The sequence below is a fragment of the Thamnophis sirtalis genome, unplaced genomic scaffold (assembly GCF_051295495.1).
Source record: "Thamnophis sirtalis isolate CommonGarterSnake01/CBP01778 unplaced genomic scaffold, rThaSir2_p1.2 scaffold_6, whole genome shotgun sequence".
In the NCBI taxonomy this organism is placed as follows: Eukaryota; Metazoa; Chordata; class Lepidosauria; order Squamata; family Natricidae; genus Thamnophis; species Thamnophis sirtalis.
This window is the reverse complement of record NW_028261386.1, coordinates 58,828,041-58,853,299: the sequence shown is the minus strand read 5'-3', so window position 1 is coordinate 58,853,299 and position 25,259 is coordinate 58,828,041. Positions and strand designations below refer to the sequence as shown.

The 25,259-nt window shown below is 38.5% G+C and overlaps 1 protein-coding gene and 1 long non-coding RNA gene across 5 annotated transcripts in view; one reads left to right on the top strand and one right to left on the bottom strand.

Moving 5' to 3' along the window:
- SLC29A1 (solute carrier family 29 member 1 (Augustine blood group)) overlaps window positions 1-25,259 on the top strand; it is an 81,161-nt gene that overhangs the window by 2,871 nt on the left and 53,031 nt on the right. The window lies entirely within an intron of this gene.
- On the bottom strand, window positions 17,689-25,244 carry LOC148044985 (uncharacterized). The gene is made up of 2 exons (XR_015696958.1): window positions 25,153-25,244; window positions 17,689-18,034 (listed from the first exon to the last, which is right to left on the bottom strand). It is a non-coding gene; the product is annotated as an uncharacterized LOC148044985 (long non-coding RNA).

Below are 25,259 nucleotides of genomic sequence, written 5' to 3'. Positions count from 1 at the left end.
CATAATCAATAGCAACCCTATTTTGTTATTGGGCTAGATTAATGAATACACACACATATAATATTTTAAGCCAGATGGGACAAAATGCCAGATGAGAGCAAATAAAAACAGGAGTGTTAGCTTCTGTTGTATTATTTGTTATTAATACTTCCCTTTTTATTTTATACTGCTTTTTTTTCTCCTGAAAGCCCAGCCTCTACCAAAAAAAACCGCTATAAAAATAAATAACGACAAAACAGGTTTCCATAGAACAAAACAAAAGGAGAAACGAGAACTACAATATTTTTAGAACAGAGTTGATTGTTCTAGCTGTGGGGCTTTTTTTGGTACAGTGATGATGGATGCCCATGTTAACCATCAATTTGATGATTTCATATAGAGTAGCAGACTTATTATATTATAAATGTATGTGGCAGTTCTTCAAAAGAAATCAGAATTCAGTTGTACAGGATGAGGGAGGCTTGCTTTGTTTAATAATGCTTGTGAAACGTCTGCTAATAATGGCTGATTGCAAATTGAATATGTGTCAGCTGTATGATGTAGCTGACAAAAATACAAAAGATATACAGCAATCTATCTATATTAACAAATATAGTTTCCAAATCATAGGATGGAACGGTAATAATTCCACCTTAGGTATTGGGTTCATAGCTGGGACTACATTTTAAGAAGGATTCGGACCAAGTGTCACTGAATCAAAGAAGAGTAACTCCTCTGAAAGGAGAAAAGGAGAATTGGGAATTGTCAGCCTTGAGAAGATTAAGGTGGTAGATCTCTTCAAATGAACAGGGGTGTCAAACCCATCATCATGGTGGTGTCACATGACTTTTTCCCCTTTGCTAAACTGGGCGTGGACATGGCCAACACATAACACACCCGGTCGGTGGGCAGGGAATTTGACAGCCTTGGACTAAAAGATCTCCAAGGTCCCTTCCAACTCTTCTTTTCTATTCCATGCCATTCTTTATCTGGAAGGATGACACTCAGAAGATCAAGATCTATTTTCCACTATTCCAGAGCTAGGGCACTAAAATATGGTTTCTTATTAGAAAAAAAACAAATGTTGATTTAATAAGGGAACTAACATAGTCCTTACTTTTAGGCTACTTTCCCCTTTACCAGATATATTCCAATGGACACCAGAAAACCATCTATTGGACATGCTTTAATTGGATTTCTGAAGCAAGTGGGGATTCCCCAGCTCAAACGGTCCCATTCAGTTCTATGATTTTGTGGAAGAAAGCGGGTTATAGGGAAGAAAACCTTTGGAACAAAGACTAGATGAGTGACTGGTGCATGCAAGAGGGTTATTCTTTACTTCCCAATATATCCTTACTATTACCTGCAGCTGAAGCGCTGATGTGGTTGTCATAATAGAATACTGATGCCCCCCTCTACATGCCTTCCTCGGTAGGTCTTTTCCAACCTTATTTTAAAAAATAAACTGTTCTCAGATTACTGCAGCAAGCCATTCATTTTTAAGAGTGCCATTTTGGTTTACAAGTAATTCTTGTAAACATCCATTTGTATAACCATTTGTTTAGTGATCATTTGAAATTACAACACACTGAAAAAAGTGAGCATTGCAGCATCCCCAGGGTCATGTGATCAAAATTCTTGTTTGGCAACTGACTCATCTTTATGATATGATAGTGGCAGTGTCCCAGGGTAATAGGATCACCTTTTGTGACCTTCTGACAAAGTCAGTGGAGAAGCCAAAATCATTTAACAGCTGTGTTTACTAACTTGACAAAGCAGTGATTCACTTAACAATTGTGGCAAGAAAGGTCGTAAAATGGGACAAATCTCACTTAACAGCAGTCTCACTTAGCAATGGAAATTTTGGGCTCAGTTGTGGTTGTAAGTCGAGGACAGTGGTGGGAAGCAGGCGGTACGCCCCGGTACAGGCGTACCAGAGCCAGCCCGGAGCACTGGATACCATTCCAGTACGGTGATCCTTACCGTGTTTTAAAGCTGTTGGCGCTTCCATGCACGCACATGGCGCATACGGCACCTGCATGATGTTCCGCTGAGCAGCTGGAGCGTCATGGAGGCTTGCAGAAGCGTCATTTCCAGCTACAACGCATGCACGCGTCATACACGTACATGTGGGTGATGCCGGGGCTGTTCCAACCATATAGGTTGGAACGGAATCCGGAACCCACCACTGGTCAAGGACTACCTGTATTATCGACACCTGGTTATTCATGCAAGGTTATTTATTTCTGAAGGTGTGATGCCACTTTGTGAGGCTAAAACATCCTGAATTATCACCTGTGGCTGCCGTACTCTATGAGATTGTAAACGTCTGACCATAATGGGGTGTATATTTCCTGCATGTTGGCCAAAATTCCTAGCAATAAACTCTCTATGAGCTCTTCTTCTACTAACAGAATAATTCGAAGGCTCTTAGTTGAACAGGAATGTCCAGGGGGAACAATTGGGTTTATGGATGGAATTTATATTTTCATTCTTGTTCTCTTTCTTCTAATGTTTATTGTTAGATTCTTCTGGGTTTTTCCCTCCCAAATGTGAGGCTATAATGATAATATTTGACTTTTAGCAGCCCTGTAACATAACCCATTGTGTTTTTTCCTTGTCACTATATGGGAGAGCAGCAGTTTCTCCTTGGAGTGATAGAAGGACCTCCTATCTCCAAAGGATGCTGCAAAGTTTTTGTATTGTTTCTTCTGAAGTTGTGGCTTAGCCATTCATGCCACTGCAAGCATAAGCTTGGATAGGCCCCGCCCTCAAATCTTACTAGATGTTTGTTTTTATGAGAGAATGACTTTCTCACATTGTGCTAAAGTGTTAAGGTGGAATGCCATATTTTAACACTATAATTTGATTTCTGGCATAACGATATTGTGGTGAGCTCTAGCCGTGCCACATTTAACTCTAGAGTACAGTAGCAAAAGTGCATGAATGATGTGTTGTAAGCAGAAGCAGTGAGAATGGATAGTGTGCTTAAATATTCTATGTCAGTTCCAGCAAATATGTAAGATTAGAACCTCAGCTCCCAAATTTCCAACACTGCTCAGCCTTTGAGAATTATAATTCCAGACTTCTGGAAAGCAGCATAGTAGAAAAGGGTGGATAGGCTAAGAATTTCCCATTGTTGCTGGGTTCATCAAGTATTGGAAATTATTTAATCCTATAAACCACTATATCTAATTCCTCATGAGCCTCATGTGATTTCCTGATCTTCGCTTGGTCTAAGCATAGTTCCTTTCTCTATCCATATTTTGCCTGTATATTAATATGATCTGTTCCCCATAGTTAGTGTCAGAGCTCTAGTTTGTTCCTGCTGAAGAGTATCCTCTTTTATTTCCATTAATTAAAGTCAGAAAGCTCCTGGCTATAAATTAGCCAGATGTCTCAGATGTCAGCATAACTTAGTTCCATTAAATAATACCTTTGGAAGACTTATCAGCTGTCACTGCTGCCTGTAGATCCCAGTGAAACAAGTCATGATAATACTGGTTCAAAAGTTGAAACAACCTTTTTGTTGATTTCTGTAAACACAGCAGCATAGCACATTTCGTAATTGAGCAACTATTACATCCTAAGCAGTTAAGGTCATCCAGAGCAATGATGACGTTCTTTTTAAGGCCGGTTGAGTCTTGAGCCAGTTATGTAGATTACAAAGACCAGTTCAGCAGATCAGCAGATCAGGTGTGGTTAGGGCCAGGTGAGCAAGTTTTGAAGGCTGATTGAGGTTTGCACTGGGACTTTCAGTGACACTTTGAAGGAGGGGGTCATCATTCTTTTGGACCTCAGGGACCACTAAATTCATAATTTTAAATCCTGCGGACCACTAATATGATCTACCTAATGACCGGCTGGGTGGGTGTGGCTAGGTGGTCATGTGATTGGGTGGGCATGGTCACTCACATCAAGGGGCGCCTCGGCTGCCCGCCTGGACTCCTTAAGGCCCCAACAGGAAGCAGTTGTTGGAGCTAAGCAGCCACCATTAGAAAGAATTGGCAAAACAGCTGGCTCAGTTCAACTTGGATCTGACCAAGAAGGAGGCTCAGCAGAAGCACCTCACAGAGGACTATGAGCATAGGCTTTCCAAGCAGAGGGAAGACCTGCGGAAGTGCAAGGCCAGGTACCGGCACCTGGAAACTCAGCGGGCTGAGATGGCCAGCTAGTTCCAGGCCATGATGAAGTCTCACTGGAACAAAGCCCTCGGGCTCTTCGCCACCAGCGGCACTTCCTTATAACCTTCACCCAAAGCACTGCACTAGGAGGTTTAAGAAGACCCCAAGTCGGAATTTCTGCCCCCCTCCAACCTGCACAAAAAGACCCAGAAGGAGGAGACACTCTGCAGCAACACAAACATTCATTGCATGTATCCGGCCCACGGGCCATATAGTTTGAGGACCCCTGATTTAGTGCAATGTAAAAAAATGCAAATAATTTTTCCGTGGACCACCAAAATTTTCTTGTGGACCACCAGTCACCAGTTGGTGACCGCTGCTTTGAAGAGTATACAGGTAGTCCTTGGCGTACAACACTTCATTTAGTGACCATTCAAAGTTACAACAACACTGAAAAAAAGTGACATATGACCATTTTTGTCACTTATGACCGTTGCAGCATCCCCATGGTGATATGATCAAATTTTGTCTGCTTGGCATCTGGCTCATACTTAGGACAGTTGTAGTGTCCTGGGGCCACCTTTAGCTATCTTCTGACAAAGTGAACAGAGAAGTCAGATTCACTTAACAACCATGTTACTAACTTAACAGCTGTAGTGTTTCACTTAACAACTGTGACAAGGTTGTAAAATGGGACAAAGTTCACTTAACAACTGTCTTATTTAAAAACAGAAATGTTGGGCTCAGTTGTAGTTGTGACTTGAGGACTACCTGGACTCAAGAAATTGTGGGTGGAATCAAGGTAACAACTAAAGTTCACCTCATGTAACTGATTTCTACATTTTAATTAGTATATTAAGTGTAGGGTATATGATTATTTCAGTTATGGGTTTAATAATTACCTCTGTCACATTAAAAATGCAGTTCAGTCTGTTGGAAGAAATGTCCTTCTGGGTTCAGTTCCAAGTGGGGAAAAAGACACTGGAACATGGAGGCTGCTTGGAAAGATGGTTTAATGGTGGACAGGATCACCTGGCTTGAGCTCCTGAACAGAAAAAGGGGTGGGGGCATCACATGCTTCAAGATGTTGTATGAAGAAGAAAAAAAGGAGGGGACCAGGAAGTTCCCTGGTTTTATGCCCTCTCTGGCCTTTGCTCTTGTGCTTGTATTCTGATTGGTTGTCAGACTCCCATGGGGCCATGCAGGAGCAACTCCGTAGGGTGTGCTTTGAGTCCAAATTTGGTTGCCTTGCTGGTTGATGTAATTTTCCTGAGTGTCTTGTGGTGAGTTTCTGTGGAAGGCTAATCCTAATTTTGTTATCTAGAATAGACTGATTCAGGCTTTTAACGGCCCATTGACAAACGTGGGAGTGACTGAGTTTATGCCTCTCTTGGCTTTTTACTTCTCTTTTTAGGGGAAATATTCTGCCTTTTTAATATTTCCTAAATATTTCATTTCTCTAGGAGAGAGATGGGTTTTAACTTCTAACAAGTCATAATAACTTTTGGGGGATTCTAAGGCTTCCAAAGGCAGAACTCTGATTTCATAGCATTGGCAAGAGGAAGAGCCACATCACTGCATCCACTCCCCCCTGCTCCAACTGGGGTCATCTCAAAACATCTAGCTGGTCATATCCGTCTAGGCTGGTTGTTTCATGGAATCTCTCACCTAATCTGGTTCCTTTCCTGCTTGTACAGTAACAGTCCTCATTCCATTTGCCTCGTTTCCAAAGGTCAATGAATTTAATGGCACTGTGCAAAACTGTACTTACTTGTAGCAGGGTGAAAAAAGGGACAAGAATTTTTCAGAGGCACAGAGCCATTTCTTTTCCATCTATATTGATATTTCATATATACCAGTGGCTTTAGCTTAACAAACCACACATACAGGTGAAACTTGAAAAATTAGAATATCATGCAAAAGTTCATTTATTTCAGTAATGCAACTTAAAAGATGAAACTAATATATGAGATAGACTCATTACATGCAAAGCAAGATAGTTCAAGCCGTGATTTGTCATAATTGTGATGATTATGGCTTACAGCTCATGAAAACCCCAAATCCACAATCTCAGAAGATTAGAATATTGTGAAAAGGTGCAATATTCTAGGCTCAAAGTGCCCCACTCCGCTAATTAAAGCATAACACTTGAGCCTTTAAATGGTCTCTCAGTCTGGTTCAGTAAGAATCACAATCATGGGAAAGACTGCTGACCTGACAGTTGTGCAGAAAACCATCACTGACACCCTCCATAAGGAGGGAAAGCCTCAAAAGGTAATTGCAAAAGAAATTGGATGTTCCCAAAGTGCTGTATCAAAGCACATTAATAGAGAGTTATGTGGAAGGGGAAAGTATGGAAGAAAAAGGTACACAAGCAGCAGGGATGACTGCAGCCTGGAGAGGATTGTCAGGAAAAGGCCATTCAAAGATGTTGGGGACTTTCACAAGGAGTGGACTGAGTCAGTGCATCAAGAGCCACCACACACAGACGGATCCTGGACATGGGCTTCAAATGTCATATTCCTCTTGTCAAGCTGCTCCTGAACAACAAACGTCAGAAGCGTCTTACCTGGGCTAAAGAAAAACAAACCTGGTCTGTTGCTCAGTGGTCCAAAGTCCTCTTTTCTGATGAGAGCAACTTTTGTATCTCATTTGGAAACCAAGGACCCAGAGTATGGAGGAAGAATGGAGAGGAACACACTGCAAGATGCTTCAAGTCCAGTGTGAAGTTTCCACAGTCTGCATTGATTTGGGGAGCCATGTCTGCAAAATGCTTCAAGTCCAGTGTAAAGTTTCCACAGTCTGCGTTGATTTGGGGAGCCATGTCATCTGCTGGTGTTGGTCCACTGTGCTTCATTAAGTCCAGGGTCAACACAACTGTTTACCAGGAGATTTTGGAGCACTTCATGCTTCCTTCTGCAGATGAGCTTTATGAGGATGCTGACTTCATTTTCCAGCAGGACTTGGCACCTGTCCACATTGCCAAAAGCACCAAAACCTGGTTCAATGACCATGGGATTACTGTGCTTGATTGGCCAGCAAACTCGCCTGACCTGAATCCCATAGAGAATCTATGGGGCATTGCCAAGAGAAAGATGAGACTGAACAATGCAGAAGAACTGAAGGTCGCTATTGAAGCATCCTGGTCTTCTATAACACCTCAGCAGTGCCACAAGCTGATCGCTTCCATGCCACGCTGCATTGAGGCAGTAATTGTTGCAAAATGGGCCCAAACCAAGTACTGAGTACATATGCATGCTTATACTTTTCAGAGATCCGATATTGTTCTATGTACAATCCTTGTTTTATTGATTGCATGTAATATTCTAATTTTCTGAGATAGTGGATTTGGGGTTTTCATGAGCTATAAGCCATAATCATCACAATTATGACAAATCACAGCTTGAACTATCTTGCTTTGCATGTAATGAGTCTTATATAATATATTAATTTCACCTTTTAAGCTGCATTACTGAAATAAATGAACTTTTGCACGATGTTCTAATTTTTTGAGTTTCACCTGTTCACAATTTCACAATTTCAAGTATAAGTTTTCTTTCTGTGCTGGAGAGTTTTCTATTTTGGGAGGATGGAAGAATAACTTTTCTGGGCTTTTTGGATTCTACTACCTTCATCAAGGTGTCCTTGGTATTTTCTGGTCTTTTTCTCCAAACAGTGGAGAAAAAGCCAACCAGTTCAACAGATCTCTCTGTCTGGTTCTGCTTGTTGAATCTTCTGATGTCCCTAGGACAACTCACCCTGCCACATTATCAAATCTTTCTTGAGAGCTGAAATAAAATGTCATGACTCGAATCAAGTATTTGAATAATTTAATGAAAAGAAATATTGATGTGAATTTTTCCCCAGATTTTATCTTCCCCACTTTTTAAAGAAAGAAAAGCCTTGACTATAAAACTCTTGCCAGTGAATTTGACCCTTTGAATAACCCAGTTTGCTATGTCAAATTTCCAGCAATAGTTCCAGTGCTCTTTTTTTTAACCTTTTCCTTTTTAAGAAGAGATTGGACACCCATTTGTCTGAAATGGTTTCCTGTTTGACCAGGGGGTTGAACTAGAAGACCTCCAAGGTCCCTTCCAACTCTGTTATTCTGTTTTTAATTGAAAGCACAAAAGAATTTAGCAAAGACATTGGTATGCAGTTTGGAATTGACAAATGTGCAACAATGGCAACCAAAGCAGGCAAGATCATAGAAGCTGATGGAATAGAACTTGAGAATGAAGAAATGATAAAGGCAGTAAAACCAGAAGAAGGCTACAAGTACTTGGGGATTTTAGAGGCCTCTGACTTAATGCATAATAAAGTCAAGGAATTTACATTGGAGCCCTTGGAGCAATACCTAAAGGACTACCTTGCTAGTTGGAAATTTTAAATTTATCAGACTTGAACATTTTGATTCTACAAAATACACCCTACTTGGAACAGCTTATATCCTCCGATGTTACCTTAACAGTTCCTAGGTCCTTGGTTAGGACTCGAGCTGTTGAGCTACCAACCAGCTCCAAAGGCTGTGAATCTCACCAAAGATTAACCACATAATAATAATAATAAAGAACTTTGATGTTGTGTGGCTATAGTTCCTTTGATCCCTAATCATGGACCATACTGGCTGACATTGGGAGAAATTAGAATCAAAGTCATAGGGGTTTCTTTTTGCCCGTAGCTTTAGATAAGTGATCATTATAACATCCTAGTACAGCAGATGGTAAATCTCATCATCTTATTGTCCTCAAATATCAGGTTTAAAAAAAGGTAAGGCATGTTTCTGCAATTTGTCCTCCACCCTCCACTAAGCATTTTTAAAGGACCCATTAGAACATAATAGTGTTTGTACTTGTTTACAAGTAGAGTGTCATTGAGTTCAGAAGGTTTAATCTCAGGTAGGTACAATTAAGTTACAGCTTTTGTTTTACTGTAATTAACTCTCCTCCAAAAGTATTCATCTATGCTGGCAATTAAATATGTTAAGCAGAATATGCCTGGACTTGTACATGATATATTCATGTGTAACAGACTTCATTCCAAAATGCATAGATTTGAGGACAAATAAAATATAAGTGAAGTAAAGGAATTTGATGATATATCTCCAATAACTATTTACAGATGTTGTATTTATTATATTTTATTTTTAATTGGCCACAAATGCCAGCATAATTTTATCTCATGCTTTAGCCAAAGGTTGTCTCTCCTTTTTAAATAACGGATTATTTAAACTCTATTATTATTATTTAAACTTGACCTCATATAGCTTATTATAGCTTATTATTATTTAAACTTTCTATGCAAATATGATTGCATTATAGGACCACATTTGAATTATTTTTCCCAATTCTCTCAAGATATTGTTGCTGCTTTTATAAACCACACTGCTAACTTTGGTAGAAGTTGATCAAATAAAAGCAGGGAAATTGTAGCCAGTGGTTATCCAGCCAAATCCTGAAGAATCAACAGTACTCTTATTTTCTTTAGACACTGTCCACAGTAAGGGAAAATGGGGCAGGCCCCAAATGATACAGAAGATAATGACCAATGGGCAGGATGATGATTGTGACAAGATATTTACACTAATTGAAGAAGTCAAGTCATTTGGAAGTCTGAGATATAACATCCAAAGAACATTCACTATGACAGTAAAACTATGTAACAGTAAATCTGAAAGCTGAACCACTGGTTGCTCATAAATGTTCTCAAGGTTTGTCATTTAAGGCAGGCGAATTTAGTTTTCCAGAAAGAATTTTCATCAAGAAATAGAGTCCTAAATAGGATCTGAGCTGCTAATTGTCAGAATGGGATCTTGATGTCATTATTGGCAAGTGATTTTGCCAATGCATGTGATGTTCCAGACTTGACTTGAGCTTAAGCAATGCAAGGAGGATAGATCATTGATGCAACTGTCCAGACTGGGCTGTGGAACATGGCTTCTAAATGTCATCTTGCTCCTACTATACCATGAATGCTGTAGGTGACTTTTACCCATATTCTAAGCCTGTGATCCCTATCACTAGAATTGTGAATAATGCATATTTTGTTAAGACTATTGTAAGGATTATCATTTACATGCATCTACAAAAGATCCTGAATGCTAAAAGTCCTGTCCTGATGATGATACACAGGTCTGCAAAAAAAAAAATTCGGAGAGCTGTTTTGGTTATTCCACATAATCTTTATGTTTTTTGGTGCGCTGAATCCAAAAATGACCTCCATTTTGTCATAGGACATCATGTTTGCTTACAATTTAGTTAACTATGTTAAATAAGGCAATACCTCAAAATAAATGGAAATAAGACTTATAAAATTAAAGTTTTATTACAATATTTTCATGAAAATCCTTTTCTGAACTGAAATGAGCTCACCTACACACACTAAACTTGATTCTTCTTCCTTGTGAGGCTCCTCTTGGTGCATTTACGCTTGTGAGTAGCATCTGGAATGTCTCTCTGAAGCATCCAACAGTAGTCTGCCATCATTGTAATGCTCCATTTTCCCTGGTATCTCCTTTCCATCTATTTAATGTCTTGGTGGAATCGTTCAGCTTGTTCCTCACTCACAACTCCCACATTTTCTGGAAAGTAGTCAAGGTGGAACTGGAGGAAATGCACTTTCAAACTCATCAGGCAACCTAAAGCTTGAAATGCTTTCAGCATTCTTCCGACAATCTTTTTATAGTGAGGATCTTTGTTATTGCCTAAAAATTTCTGTACTTCTTTAAATGCAATCCACCCTTCTTTTTGAGGATCCGTCATGGTATAGACAAACTCTTGATCAACTATAAGCCTTCTAATGTCTGGTCCGACGAACACACCTTCCTTCAATTTTGCCTCCGACATGCATGGAAACTTGGTGACCAAGTATTTGAAGCCTTCTCCATCTCTTGGAAGTGATTTTACGAATTGCTTCATCAATCCCAATTTTATGTGGAGAGGTGGTAGAAGAACTTTATGGGAAGGTACCAAAGTTTCTCAGAGGACAATTTTTTCACCAACTGTTAGCACCCTCGGCTGCCAACTCTTCTTGGTCCAGTGATTTTGTCGGTCTCGACTGTCCCATAGACACAGAAAACAAGGGTATTTGGTATACCCAGCTTGTTGCCCGAGCAGCATGCACAAGACCTTCAAGTCCCCACACACTTGCCAACCATGGTCTTCATATTTAAGTTCAACCAATTCCAAGTTCTCATAGGTTTCCTTCAAGTGTACGAAATAACCTACAGGTATGGAAGCGTAAAAACCGTTGTGGAGTAAAACTGTTTTGAGACTTCTTTTTGAAGAATCTATAAAAAGACATCATTGCTCTGAATCATATTGGATTTTAAATTGACCCATCAGACCTTCGACATCGATGCAATAAACCAACTTGTCTTCCTGGGCGAAGTAAGGAACAAACTCCTTTTCACGATGTCTGAACCATGAAGATGACACTCCTGGCAACAATAAATTCCTGCTTTTCAGCCTTGATCCAAGTACCTCAGCGGCATCTTTGGGAAGATTCAAGTTTCTTACCAAATCATTCATCTCCTCCTGAGAAAACAATTTTGGTCTTGTATCATCTTCAAAGTCAGAACTTGATTCGTCATCTGGTTCAAGTATGACTTCACCTTCATCGGAGCTAGGTATCTCTTCCAAGGTAGCAGGGGGCTTGGGTACTGGTATATCTGTGCCATGGGGGATGGGACGAATTGCTGAGTGAAGATTGGGGTATGAAATGGAATGCTTCCATTTGGAATTAAACCCTTTCACATCGCATGAACAAAAGTAACAGTCATCACTATGGTTCTTTTGCCATAGGAATCCCATAACGGAAAGATTTTTTCTTACCCTCAACCAGTTTCGGAGGTCCTCAACACACCGTTTGCACACTTTATGAGGCGCCCAAACTTTATTTTGATCTCCAATTTTTAGTCCAAAGTATGCAAAGTATACTTTTTTCACAAAGTCTGTAATATTCTGCTGTTGCTTCAACACTGTATATTCACCACAGATGAAACAGAAACTGTGTGGCGAATTAATACACTTTCGCAGAGCCATAACATAATGGTTGAAGAATGACAAGCTAACATGAATTGCGATGAAAAAGTGTGAACAGCCTAGAACCAAGAACCTGATGATGATTCGTGCACAAGTGTGGCATACAGGAGAGAGCAGCTCTGTGTCTGTACACGAGACATCACAGTGCTGACCATGCCCCCTGCACTGACAGGAGATGCTGCTATCTGCCCTGTGTCTCCCTCCCACTGGATTCTTCAGGAAAGATTAACCCTTTCTACCATTAGAAGCACAGACTTAAAACTTGCTTAGCTTAGGTATATATTGCTGACCATCAGATTTACAGTACTATATTTTTTTTACATAACTCGGACAAACTCTTTAAGTTTTTTTTGGCATTTTATATCTTAAATGCTCATGTGAATTAATTAACAGTAATTTGACTTTAAATTTGGTTAAAAACTCATAATATAAAAAAATACCAAAAATTTAAAAAATGATAAATTTGAAGACAATTTTGCATGTTGTGGCAAATCATGACGACAAGGAGTTTTTTCAATATTTTATTTGTTTTCAGCACGCCAAAATACATGGAAATTAGATGAAAATAATCAAACAGCTTTTTAGTCACAGACTTGTGTAATGATCAAGATGAAATTTGCTAACCAAGATAAAGACACAAACTTTCCTTCAACAACTTTTCCAAGACGTTCTGTGCATTGATTAAATATCATTTCCCCAGTCATCAACAGAGACCCCAGTTTTATCTGTGTATGTTTTCAGTCTTTCAGTAACATAGTGATCACAGACTTTTATCTTTGGGAAAGTGGGTCAGAGATCTCTGAAGCCCAACTTTGGGCTAAGATTCAGATTGCAAAACCTCCTGTTTAGAGTGTGGAATCTCTGGGGCACCAGGAAAGAGCTTGTTGGCTTTACTTTCCTACACAAGATAACACAATGTAGCCTGCTGCCAAGGGGAAATGGAAGAATGTGCCTTTTTCATTGCTGCAGTTAATTCAGGTGTAGATAGAGGAATTCTAGGATCTCTACCAGTCTGGCAAGCCAGTCAACGGAAAGGTGACATGGCTGAAGTTTTCAGATGACTTCTAATAATTAGATGGTCTTTCTTTTGTTAGGGCTCTGGTTCTCCCTGCTGCCCACACCATCATCATTCTTTCCCTATCAGACTCCTGCCCAGTTCATTCATCTGAACTTTGGCTGTTCTGAATTACTTTCTAAGATGTAAGCAGTAAACACACCCTGAATACTATAAGATTTAACTCTAGAGACATCAGCAGTACAAAATATTTCTGCCTCCCACCCCCATATTTTGAACTTTGTGGCTTAGCTATATGAGGTCAAGAAAAGTACTTCAATTCAGCATCACTGAACTGCCCTGTGCTGAGTCCAGGATTTTGCTTTTCTTTTTGGTAGCTTGATCTGTGAAATTTTACTCTTCAGAGCCCCTTTTGGAAATACTGTGCATTGTAAAGATAGTAACTTTTATATCAGATTGCCCTTTAATAGACTACAGTGAAACCAAATGGAATTTCTGGGTGAAAAGTATGTTTTTCTCCCATCGTTGCTATATTGGGCACCAGTTTGCAACTAGTTCCTGAAAGAGCCAATCAAGTACAGACCACAACATATGATGAGGAAGTGATAAAAATGGTCCCAACTCCAGTTGATTCCCAAGTAAAGTTATATATAGCAGACAAGGTACATTTCTGCCAAGTAGACATAAGTCCAATCTGTTGCATTTCTGTACTTACAGGAACTATATAGCCCGGGCAGGAGCATCTTTCCTTATGCCAGGCTGTGTGGAGACTTCCAGCACTTAACATGGGAACTGGTCATACCACAATCCAAGCCATGTACTTGTGGGTCATAGTTGCTTTCACTGACAAAGAGGACTTATCAAGCCATAGGAAATAAGTCATTTATTTCACAAAACAACACATTTTGAAGGTTGCCATTTTGTGTGGGCTTATCATTACTGCTTTTCTTCTATTTTGTTTGTTTGCTTTGCATTTTAAACCATAAATGCTTTTTTTACATGGGAGATTTGCATTTCTGTCTCTCTCAAATATTTTGATGGACTTACGTAGGAATATAGAAAAAAATATACCAGACTAAATTCAAAGATATGCCTTAAAGCAGTTTTTTCCCCAATCTAGTCCCAAAATATGATATTGCAGTTTCCAAAATCTGAAAAGCATCAGGCTAGAAATAACTGCTAAATATTAATCTGTTGCATTGTAAATTATGATTATAGAAGTTCTGTGAATATCCCATTAGCCTGTTTACTAAAATGATGCATTTCAATATCTCTGAATAAAGGAGGGGCCTAGAATATAGCCTGTGTAAATTGCTTCATTGTTTTTTTAATCTAGATACTAGACCAAGGGTTACAGTACAGTAATCCTTCTGAGAGAAAGATAATAGAATTGGAAAAGTAGTAATGTCTTGTTTTACAACTTCTTGTATACAACTTTTACCTTGTTTGCTTTTCTCTATGAAATTAATGCTTTGTCCTTGGCAGTTTTAATGTTGTTAGCTTCGGAAATTTTCAATTCCATCAACACGATATTTTCAGTCTTTGTTTCTCCCTCCCTCCCTCCCTCTCTCTTCCTTTGCTGCTTTCCTCTCCATAGGATGAACTATTTTCTTGCATGTATCAGTGAACTCAGTCAGATTGATGGCAACAGCATAAAGGTCTTTCATTAGTTATGCAGTGTGTTTGCTTGACTAATACAAGTTGGAAAAACTACTGCTGACTGACTCTATATTAGAAAACCATCCCCTTTTAGTAGATGTTATTTTGCTATAACATCATGGGAAAAGCCATAAAAATGGATATTGGAACAGCATATATTTGATCAATAGTGTTATGCAATCTTGTTCTAATATTATATAAATATCAATGCACATGTCATGGATGGAAGCATTATAATATCAGATTGGTTTCTGGATTATTTTAATGACAACCAGTTGGAACACGATCTTGGTCAGCATAATAGTAATGCACAAACATTCTTTATAGTGTGTGTCAGACTGCTGATTTTTGGCTCCCGGTGCTATTATACAACGAGCTGTTTTGATGCAACAGGTGTTGAATCCATGTGGATGTTCTGCATCCTATCTGGAGATAATTTCAGTGGCAAAGAGGCTGTTATTCAATAACTACTTGCCAATGATATGTGGCAGTAAGTAGAGTCATTAAGCAGAAGGAAAACTCAAGAGTATAGGTTAATGAGGAAATAAGGGGAAAGAGCTGAGAAAGGAGAGTGTGTGTGAAAATCATTGGTTATTGTTTTCTCAATGCTCAACAATGTCAGTCAAACATTTTGCAGCTGCATTTGCACAGCATGGGAAGGTTGGTTAGCTTTTATTTGGGTTAAGTTCTTTTGTGTTGTACGTCAAATTCATATGCTTAGTAGGGCAATGTCTTGCATGCATCCCACACAATGGTGAATTCAGGAATCAGAGCAAACATAGCCACTGAGTTGTAGTACAGGAAAAAGATTAAATAATATGCTGAGCAGTTAGTTTTTTTTAATATTAGTGTTTCAACCTAAACTTTTTTTATTTTCCTGCATTAATTTGGTACAAAGTAGAAAAATCAATGGAAGCCTATTAACCCCTCCCCTTCCTGAGAGAAGGTTGCACCTCAGAAAACCACTAATAAAGGGCCATTGCAGCTGTTTTTAACCCCTGGCTGTCTCTCTCCAGTTTATGACATTCCCGCATTGGCAGCTGCCTCATTCTGCCTAATGAGCCAACCTGGTGGGTTTCCACACTTAAAGCTCTTATTAAAAAATCTGGCTTAGAGTCAAACAACTGTACGCAATGAGTAAAGATTTGGAAAAGGAAGCTGGTAGCTCAACATGAGTGCCCCTTTACCCTCCTAAGAAAATAGCAAAATAAGTCACTTCTTGGTGCTGAGGCTGACTGTTTACTTGTCCTAAATTAAGAGGTTAGGGGTACCAAACTGAGTCTTGGTATTTAGAATTTTGGGCCCTTAAAGCTATTGGTTTCCTAATAACAACACCACCAGCAAGGAGCTGTTTTAAAATCCAATATGAGTTAGTTAGTTACTTATGTCTGTTCTGTACTCACACACAGCTCATGTAGAGAATCTTGCAATGCAATTGTATGGAATGTGCACAGCTAAGAATCTTCCCCAAAGCTGGGTTGAAGCCAGAGTTACAGACAGTACAAGTTTGTTTCTGCTTATTGAGGCAGAAGGGCAATGCTATTAATTCCGGGACAATTAATAGTTCCCCCAAATAGCCACATTGCTGGGTGGAAAATATCACCACCTCAAACTGGTGGCAGATGGCCAAATGGTGGGCATATATTTGCATGCCATCACGAGTTGGGCATAATGACCCCTTTGGATGCTGGTGTATTTGAAATCTTATGGGCTTCTGCAGCTGTTTCAGTTCTGGCTTAGATGATTACATCTGGTCTACCATTTATCATCCAGGAGGTTAGAATGAGATGCCTTCCAAGCCACACAGGTTTCGCCAGCAGAGGGCAGTCATTCCATGTATTGTATTGCATTGATATCCCACATCACCCAAAATTTAATCTGTAAATTCTCATTATCCCCAATGTGCCATTTTATTTTTAAGCATTCTTCATTATATACATGCATCTTCAATCTTTACTTGCCCTCTTGTGATTGGGTTGTGGATTGTTCATCTGTTCATCTCACAGCAATACAAAGCAAATAATTGCTTGGGAACTTACAACCACTATAGATGTAACTACAACAATTCAACATTTCTGTGCATCAAGATTCATTTTTAATAGCAACCTCTTGTGTTTTCAGTTAACCTATATTAATGCAGTACATTTTAATGACATCTTCACCAATGTGGAGGTATTGAACTAAAAAATAAAACTAGGGTTAAGTACAACTTAATTTGAAATTGGTTTTTGGATAATGACCTTATTAGGACAATCAGGAAGAAAAAATATGCCTCTAATTTAGATCTCTCCCTCCCTATGATTAATATGGTTCTTATTGAAGGAAGCTTACTCAATGAAGCAAAATGATTATTATGAAGTATTTTGCCTGTTGGTTGTAAGCACTGATTCTAGATTGGATTTGGTATGACGCATATGTTGAACTTCCCTACACCTATTGTGACTGGAATCAAGTCTTGAGATTTTTAAATAATTACCACAAAATGAATATGTTTGGAATTGCTGTTTAATTATTTCTTTATGCCTTGCTTTGTTTCAATGGTTGATTTCTCCAGGGGTTGAACATTAATTCTCCCAGACCTAATTAGTTATAGTTCAGAAATGTAGATTGGGTTTTTTTTTAGGAGAGTATGTTGCTTTGGTACTTACTTCAGTAACTTGCATAGTTTTATTAACTTTCTTACTAGCACCTGAGGAACTTGCATTTAATTTAATTCAAATATACCCTTCTGTGCAAACAGAGATCAGAGACTATTCTTATCCGTATCTGATCAGCCATCTAACCCAGCAATTCTTTGGTAGCTATCTGTTGAATTTTAGAATACAGAAGATTGGAAATTATAAAGATTAGACTCCGGAGAAGCAGGCAGTCATTGATCTTAATTTCAACTATAGTAATCCTGTAATCAGATTATCTAGATAAGTGGATAAATTTTACTAATTTTCTATTTATTACATTTCTTAGTGCTTAATAAACATTGTGTTGTCTGGGTATTTAAATTGCTTAACAATACAAATTCTCTTCTTACTCTCCACTCCTTTTTTCCCCAATCATTGGTAAAATATGTTCCATGTTGATAATATTCTGTGTCTTCTGTGTTTGATTTTCAATGTAAGTCTATCCATTTCTGCACAATCTAATGTCTTTTTTAATTATCTCTTCATCTTGCAGTATTTCTTCATTTTTCCAATATTGTGCGAAAATAATCCTTGCTGCTGTTAAGACATGTAACATAAAACACATGCTTTTCTTATCAAATGTTTCTCATATCATCCCTAATAAAAACAATTCAGGTTTGAAATCTACATGTTTCTTTATTATATTTTCTATCCGTGTATTTTTGCCCAAATCTTTTTAGCTTTAACACAAGTCCACCCCATATGATAAAATGTGCCCATTTTTAAAATTATATTTCCAACATTTACTAGCTTTAAAAAAAAACATTTTTGCTAACCTAGCAGGTGGTAAAAAGCAGGCTCTTAACTGTTGCTGTCATTCAATCTTACACAAACAAACCTCTGTGGATTGAACCACAACAAATATGCCTCTATTTCCTTCTAGATCCTTAAAATGAATTAAAATGTAGGTATAGTTGTGTGACAGAGCATTGTTTTGCTTTTGTTAAGGCTAGAAAAGATCTTCTCTCCAAAACTTTAAACAGCTATTGTGTCATATTAGATTGCTCTAATAGCAGTAATATTTAACTGAATTTATATGTTGCAATAGTTACAAATACATTATGGTAATGCTATTGGGTTAATGTCAGTTGCTATTTGCCTCCTGTTTCTTCTGACTTTGATGGAGAGATTCTGCTCTTGAGAGATTTGTGGATTCCTGTGAATCTTCAACTAAGCGGAGGTGTGTTTAAATATTTACCAAAGAACTATCTTGTTGGTACTTTAAAACAAGTATTTTACATGTATTTCTCGGTATATTTATTTTATTTTATTTGGGACAGTCAATTAAGCAAAGAGCTACAAGGACAGACAAGACAAAAAAAAGCTTGTGTTTCAGCTCAGAAATAGCCTGTTTGTCCACAGTTTGGTTTCACCACTGCAAAACAAACAAATCCTACTTGCCTACTTCCTAATGTCATTAAGATGAACTCACTGATTAGCCAGCTAAGGTCTCTGTGGATTGAAAAGCTCCACACCATCAACACATTAGCAAACATTTACATGACACTAACCATTAAATGCCCCATTAAGGTTCTACACTGCCCTGAAACTTCACAGTAAGGCTTTTATCTTTTTTTTTTAACATATCACACTCACCTCTGCACTGAAGAACATTGGGGAGGGGATGGAATTTGCTGGAAAATGCAGTTTGCTACATCCCCAGGACCCCAATTTACAAATGTTTTAGGAAAAAGAAATAACAAGACATCTCCCAAGATCAAGGACTCTGAAATTTGGGAGAAGTCAACCTTTCTCTTTAACTTTGTGAGCCTTCCCTTTTGTAGTTTTCCTTCCCCAGATTGTTCCTTGCTGCTTTGTGTTGGCCTTACTAAAATATTCTTTAGGTTTAAAGTTATAGGAAGAAATCGGGGTTCTTTGTTCTTATCACTGTGCCAAGCTTTACTCCTGAGGCCCACAAGCAGAAAAAACCTGCCATTCCACATCAGGAATGTTTTTTTATTCCTCTGGAACAGGTTACTTTGGCATCACGAACCTCAGTCTTTGTTCTCCTGTTTTCCTTCATTCTCTCAAGCAAGGATAATTTTTCATCTTTAGCTTCCTCTTTATTACTGACACATGGTTTGTGGCGTCGGAAGAGCTGCTTATTCCCACACAAAGCCACCTGCACTCTTCATTTTCAGAAGATCTTTTCTAGAAATTACTACTACTGTGACACAGGAAAGACAAGCAGCAAGAGAGCTTGATTTTGGGAGAAGAGACATACCGATAGTTAAGTGTTACCAGGAGGAGTCAGGTGGCACATTTTTAGATTAACAAATTTTATTAAACATGACTTACAGCTGAAGAAAACTTGCACCTTTGGATAAAGTGAATTATTTTGATCCTCCGAGAAGGGTGGTTTGGTCTTGGCTTAAGTATTGTGCAAGATTTGCAAAACATGCCCAAGAGAGTTCTTACAGATGGCTCAATGAAGTACCAGATGGTCACTGACATTTTTATATTGACACTGCTGGAACTCTTTACAGAACAAGTCATCCAAATGATGTTGATGGAACTGCTTATTTAGGCTTTTATTAATAGTCTTTTTCTTCTCCGAATGACTTGGCTCAGAAGAGACTTCTTAAAATAAAAGGGCTAGAATTGCTTTAAATGGAGACCCAAGCCTCTTTTTCTGGCTTGGTTTCACCAAAGCAGCAATAAGGCAATATGTATAAATTTGTATCTTCATCCCACCTCCTACCAAATCGTATCTTCATCCCACCTCCTGCCAAATCAGTGATGGGTTTTCTCATCACCATACTAGGTAAAAGTATGCAAGAGGTTATGTAATCTAGCAAGGCAGAATCAATGACATAAGATATCTAGACAGGAGGCTAGTAGCAAAACAATAGCCCAGAGTTAGTACAGGGTTTTAATGAATTAGTAGTGACTAGGCATAAGTGAAGGTTGATTGATAACTAAGGCAGAGTTCTAGATATCAACTCATGTTTTCATAGTCATTTTCCCCAGTGTTCCCAAAGAGTCAAGAAATAAGTCTTGTGTACCATCTCATTCTAGTCATTGGCCCTATGCAAAGGAGCAGCAATAATTTCATTAGAGAGATATTTTGAGTTTCAAGGGATGAGGAATTGGGGCAACTGGCCCCAATCCGGATTCCATGCTAAAAACTAATTTTTTTAGGAGCAGGTGAGTCTGCAAAGGCTGTGCTACCATCATTGGATTCTCACTCTCTTAGCCCTACTGTGTAGCCTAAAACTAATTAAAATGGCTATGGTAAGAGAATCTTGCAAGTCTCAGTGTGGTTCTCCTCCTTCCTCTTTTATCTTCATGTGAATTAGGAGGCACCTCTCTTAGGTGGTTTTTCTTTCTTTCTTTTTCTTTGTATGGACCTAACCTACATTTATCTGTTCATTGCCTTGGTAGTGAATCTTCTATCTTTCACACCATTATCTCTACCCTCTTCCTTACTTCATCAAGATATCTGGAGGACTCATGAAATTGGTCATATTAAAAGATACAGAGATGGAGGACAGAATGAGTCATAAAGATGAACCAGTTGCCTAGTGCCCAAATCAAGGTCATGTGACTGCAGACGTGTGTTTGTGCAGCCATCATAACTTCACAAATGTGTCATAAGTAGGTTTTGTGGGCCCATTTTAACTTTGAACTGTCACTAAGTGACTGGTCATAAGTCAAGGACTACCCTTAGTCCCAAATTCTTGTACCAGGTTTTCCCGCAACACTGTGTTGAATTGGTCAGATTGCTCAATACTCTTTTTTTTCATTATTAGTATGAATTAAATGTTTTAGGAAAGGAAGGGATCCATAGTACCTATATCATTTTTTTCTTAAATAATTCTTATTTTATTAAAAAAAAGTTAAAATATTAAATTTCAAGAAAAAAAATTCAGACAAAAAAACTAAAGTGCATTTAAAAAGATACGAATACATTATAAACATATTATCCCCCCCCCCCGGGTGAGAATACCAATAAATATATTTCAACAATATTACTTTGCCATCCCATCTGAAACAGCCCCCCAATTTTTAAATATCATTTAAAATATTATGTTTAAATATCATTTTATAAGGTATGGAGAGCTACTACTAACACTGATTAATTTGGCAGTAATGAATGAATGTCAAGGATTTGACTGTTAATGCATTATTTTCTTTAATTGGAAGCCTTTATGGATTTTGCAAATGAGACAATAACATTAATCCTCAAAATATTAACACTATATATGTGTTAAACAACATAGCAAATGTAATCTTTTTTGGCAAATGCTTAGACAAATATGAGTATGCCCATGGCTGATTGATGTAACCTGAAATCTAAAGAGCCATTCCATAGGTAATAAGGAGGACTTTGTAGTTCCTTAACATATTTGCTAATACTGTATTAGTAACTACATTCATTGTGTTAGAGATAGATAATCCTTAACATTGGTGGTGTTCAGAAGCTATTTGTTCTGCGACTTGAAACAATTTGGTCTGACATTTCTTTAGCCCATAGCATAGTTTCTGCTTAAAAAATAACTCTTGTATGGATCATCTAGGAGATTCAGTAGAATCACTGTTAAGAGATGCCATCAGAATAAGATGTTGGAATAGAAATCCGTGGCCTCCAGGATAAAGAATCTAAAATTAACTATACTCCTGATTCTGTTTAGCTTTTTCCCCTGTATTCCTCTTCCCATGGAATACTCATGAGGAACATAGAATGAAATTATAGTTTGATATCTAGTCCTACTGCTGTGGATTTGTCAGATGATGTTAGAATCACAAACTTGTAGTATGGGTTTGTGAGAAGTTAGGCATCCCATATTAACTAATTATAGTAATCAGGCAAGAAGTCAAGGTAATGGATGTGTTAATTTAGCATTTTGTGGCTGGGCCTTGCTTTTCAGAGAAGTTGTTAACTTTTGCCACTTCTTTATGATAGTGAAGATATAACACTTTCCACATATTCAGTGAACCCTTCATTAGTTCCAGGGCTAAACCCTAAGAATTCTGGTTCTTGGGGCTTGGTGCCCTCCCACATGGAGCCAGAGATTCAGTGAGAAAAGAAAAACAGAAGGCAATTGGTTTTTCGGCGACTCTGTGAAGGTTCTGTTAATACTCTGTAAATCTCAAAAAGTAAATATATCCTGGCATCTCCCTTTGCTTGTTTAACAAGCACACTATGCAGAGTGTGTGGTTTACCAAGATAAAAACAAAGAGGAGGCTTTTGTATATAGTAAAAGAGACTGTAGTCTGTTTAAAATTCAGATCCATCCCTATGTTAAGTAGGAAATAATGGTGACCCATTTTGCTGTTTAGGCTCCTAAAGGAGAGGAAGCTATTCCTCAGTAGCCTGAAGGGTAGCCAAATGTGGAGACCTTTGAGGAGAAGGGAAAACATGAGGGACCCAGGCAGGGGGTGGGGTCTAGCTATCTGCATGAGTAAAATTCATGCCAGGAAGGAGAATGAGTAGTCAAAGTGGATTCAGTGTCAATCCACAAAAATAAAAAGAGTGGTGTATGACAGGTGATCGAAAAGATAGTCTTCCTATTCCAGATAATGTATGTCTATTAAGAAGACTTACAATGCACTCAAATGAATAGGTTTGATTTTAAAAAAACAAATTTAGGTCTGGGGCAAAAATTGACTTGCATATTTGGTCTTTTTAGCTGCATATTAGAGCAGTTTTATGTTTCTCATTTTTATAGGGCACACTCCTACAGTAGGCTTCACAATACATGGTCACCTAGACCAGTTTTCAAACTTTTTCAGGCTTCAGATCCTGTTCTTTAAAAAAAAAATGCTCCCAGACCTTCTGTCCAAGAATAAGAAACTCTAGTGATAAAAATGGACTGCATTTGTGCGAAGTTTTTATTGGCCATTAATCTTTCATGGAAACTCTTCAATTCTCAGAATCCATTTGCAAAAAAAACCAAAAAAACCATGGCTTTCTCAAGCCAATGTTCTTGATTTATAGTCGATTTACTAAATCATAAACTAGTCATACAGGCCTGGGTTTATATAACACCAGTGAGAGGTGCTCAAACTCCGTATTGTGTTTTCCTGGGGATTTAGAGTGGATTGCAAAACATTTTTTTTTTAAATTGTGCCTTAAGCATGTTGATTGAGCATGGAGGCATCAGCCATAGTCAAGCTTACAGATCAGGTTCTACCGGCTTCTATTTTTTATGAATCACTAACAGTACTACACATTTTAAGTGATCATTAGCTTGATCTAGAACATTAGTTTGAAATTAACTTTTATACTTATCAGCAACTATATGAAGGTATCTAGTAAAATTTCTCATTATTGAGTCATGTATTGTGGTGTTCCAATAGAAATCCCGTGACTTACCTATATCAACAGTGGGGTGTAAATACCAAAGACTGAATTTTGATTTGAGGCATTACACAGCATATCTATGCATATAAGGAACATATTAACATGTTATGTTTGTTTTATAACGCAGTCAGGTGATATGAGCGCATGTATGCCAGATAGTCCTTGACATACAATCATTCGTTTAGTGACTGAAGTTAAATGACACTGAAAAAAGGGGCTTATGACTGGCTTTCACATTGCATCATCCCCATGGTCATGTGACCAAAATCCAGGTGCTTGGCAACTGGCATGTATTTATGACAGTTTCCCTGTCCCAGAGTCATGTGATTAGCATTTGTAACCTTCCCAGCCAGCTTTTAACAAGCGAACTCAAGGAAGGAAGCCAAATTCACTTAACAATGGCAGTGATTCACTTCGCAACTGTGGCAAAAACATTGTAAAATGAGGCACAACTCACGTAACAACTACTTTGTTTAGCAACAGAAATGTTGGGCTCAAATTGTGGTCATAAGTCGAGGGCTACCTGTACTGAATTATGGAATAGTAGTAGTATAGCAGTATTTCACACTTTGCCCAACCCTAACCACAATCATGGGAGGTTTGCAACAAATTGATCAGTTACGATGGCAAAGTTTAAGAATTCCTGCACCAGGATAAACTACGGTTTCGCTAATTTGTAGTTCAGCATGGGAGGAAGGAGAAAGGCACCCAGAGCATATTGTTTGATCCACAATAAGTCTGGCCAACTGCTTTTGGCTCATGGCCTGATGCACTCATAACCACAGCAGGAGATTATGAAGAATGAAAAGGCTCCCCGAAAGAAGATACAGGTATAAATGACTCAAATTCAAGCAGGAATATTCATTGATGGCATTTTGTTGAAAAAACTTTCATGTTTTCTATTTAACTGCGAATGTGGAAGATTACAGGTAGTCCTCAAATTACAACAGTTCATTTAGTGACTGTTCAAATTTACAACAGCCCTGGAAAGAGTGACTTATGACCATTTTCCAGTGACAACCTTTGAAGCGTCCCTTTTGGGATGCCCTTTTGCCACAAGCAAAGTCAATGGGGAAGCCAGATTCACTTAACAACCGGGTTACTAACTTTATCGACTGCAATGATTCACTTAACAACTGCGACAAGAAAGGTCGCAAAATGGGGCAAGAGACTCCCTGAACAAACGTCTCACTTAATCACAGACATTTTGGGCTCGGTTGTGGTCGTAAATCGAGGACTACCTGCACAAAACACACCGGCTTTCCGCTTTAGGCTTCCCAGCCCCTTAAAAAACAAAGCCTGAACCCTGGAGTAGCTGAGCCCTGAGGGGGTGCAAAAGAAACACCACCTGCGAATGATCTCCTCCGTTCCTCTCTGGGGTTGATTGCTCTCCCGGATCCCCGTCACACGAGCGTCCAGTCGCCCCGCCATGATCCCTCCGGCGGGAAGGACGGA